Consider the following 2,479-nt stretch of genomic DNA (forward strand, 5'->3'; position numbering starts at 1 on the left):
ATACATGCGTTTTCTAGTACTTCTCTGAAGTGTATGTGAACAAATTTTTTCATTGGGTTGTACAATAATAAAGAAACCCCAGTAAGGCACCAGTGTCAGCCCTGCGTTCTCCCAGGAGGCTGCGTCCTTGACCGGCTGCGTCTGTCGGGAGCACAGAGCGGCCGCGGTGCCTGCGGGAGGTGGGGGCTGTACCCAGAGGACACATGCCTCAGCCGTGCCAACGTTCCCCCCGGGAAGTGCACCCATCGGGCCAACTTCTTTAGGAATTCCGGCCAGTCAACCTGAAATTTGCAGAAGCTCTGCTCTTGTATTAGCTTCGCTCTATGGAAGTAGATGGGTAGAATACTGTTTAGTTAATGGAAGTGGACTGAAGTGTTTGAAGTCTTTTGAAAATCTTTCCTGAGCGTTTTGTTCCGGAGTTATCTCCGGAGAAGCGAGGCAGCTGTTTTCAAGGCGGCCCGAAGGAGGTACCCTCATAAGAGCGCGTACAAGTCAGGGGTGCTCTCTTCTCATTTCTGCAAATGCAAATTTTAATCATAGAATCATAGAATGGTTTGGGTTGGAAAGGACCTTAAAGACCATCGAGTTCCAACCTCCCTGCCATGGGCAGGGACACCTCCGACTAGACTGGGTTCTCATACCCCGTTTTTCACAGTTGGCCCTTTGTTTCGGCGCAAAATTCTCCTAGAGGGAGGTTTCTTTTAAAAGGGACTTCAGCTTAGTTGAAGCACAGTTTATTGCTTGTGTCTTGTTTTATGAGTCTGAAACTCATAAGACAGGAGTAACGCAGAGGTTGGAGTACGAAGGACGAACGTGCAGAAGGACCCGTTGTTTGCTGTGATATACATCACACCCCACTGATGCGTCTCAAGGGTTTTCTCCATTTCTTCCCCCCCTTTTTAAAAGGTTAATGAGCCATAAGGAAAAAGGCTGCTAATGAGATGTTTATTGTCAGGATCATGGGTTGAGGGTATAGTCTGCTGATTTGTTGAAACATTTATGTTCTGGAGTATCATAAAATGTTGGGTTTGAGCAACACCTTTTGTATGGTCAGGGATGGATTTATTAACAGGCAGTACACTTAGACCTTTTAGGTATCTTCTTAACAACAGCTTGATTTATGTAGGCTGAGACTTGGTACATTTTTAGTCTTGCCTTTTGCTTTATTTTTGGGAAAGCTCAGAAAAACACGGTGTATGTGTCTCCCAGGAGCTGGGGATTTGTGATTTAACTCTTCACTGGCTTCTGATTTTACGTGTTCGGGATTAGTTTCTGCTTACAATAAATACATCATCAGATAAAGTGGATGCAACAGTTACTTCTGGCATTAAGCTCTGGGAATCGGGGCTGGGGTGGCGCAGGACTAACCTCAATCAAGCACAGAAATGACAAATTAAGAACCAGTATTAGCAACCATAACTCTTAATGTATGCACTGCAGTTCTTATTTCAATTCTGATGCGAATCTGATGTTAGGATCCAATATCGTGTTATTTATGTAAAGAAACAGAGCTTTCTTTTATATGTCTGTGGTTGCACAGGAGGGTTAGAATTGTGTTCCTCTTTACATTTCTCTGTGCCCAGTTTGTGTTGGTGTTTGTTTGCAGTGGGACCACTCCTCTGAGCTCCTGCTCTTGCCAGCGGTCCTCTTCTTACATGTCTGCATTTCACATCCTTGACCTGAGATTCGTACCACCGCTCTCTGTCACTCCCTGAATTAACAGCTTAAAGAATTGACAAAATCCATGAAAGTTACAGAATAAAGACATTTTCTTCCTTATGTAAACATGAAATATTGCAAGATTTAAATAATAGAACATTTCAGCCTGGGAGGCCTCCGCAACAGATGTCCCTATGAGGCTTTTGGGCAGCTATTGCTTTGTTCCAGAGAGTGATGGGGTTTTGAGCCGTGTCCTCAGAGTTTGATAACGATTTTCCAAAAGCATATTTAAACAAAATAATAGCGTGCCTTCCAATATATTAATAGAATGCCAGACCTTCTCATTTCTCCTTCCTTGCCTGTTAAGTGAAAGCTATTTGTATTATCTGGTGAATACTATAATGGCTACAGAGAGGAAGGGTAAAGCAGCAATTTTTAATTTCAATTCTCGAGTCTCGATGTTAACGGTAAACCTGCGTTAAGTATAGAAATTACACAGAAAGGAGGTACTTTCATTAGTCTATCATATTTTCAAGAACTAAGTGTTGCTGACTCATAAGCATAATTATATTGTTCTTTCAGTCTGTTGTCTGTGAGGGAGAGAACAGAAAGCAGATCTGCTCTTAGGAAATGCCTGCAGTAACCTCTGTGCTAGCTTTGTGCTTCCAGGGCCGCTACGGGGTTGCTCTAAACTTGTCTGCCTGTGCCGGGAAGACGAGCTGGCACCTCCAGACCCTCACGGAGGACGGCGTGCGCTGGCTGCGTACCCTCTCACCCCCAGGATAAATATTTCTTCCCTTCAGCACGAATCGCGGTTCTC

General features: G+C 44.1%; 1 protein-coding gene across 1 annotated transcript in view; it reads left to right on the plus strand.

Moving 5' to 3' along the window:
- LRRTM4 (leucine rich repeat transmembrane neuronal 4) overlaps nt 1-2,479 on the plus strand; it is a 224,036-nt gene that overhangs the window by 89,466 nt on the left and 132,091 nt on the right. The gene's annotated exons all lie outside the window — the stretch shown is intronic.

This window comes from Charadrius vociferus, unplaced genomic scaffold (assembly GCF_000708025.1).
Source record: "Charadrius vociferus isolate BGI_N301 unplaced genomic scaffold, ASM70802v2 scaffold384, whole genome shotgun sequence".
NCBI classification, from domain to species: Eukaryota; Metazoa; Chordata; class Aves; order Charadriiformes; family Charadriidae; genus Charadrius; species Charadrius vociferus.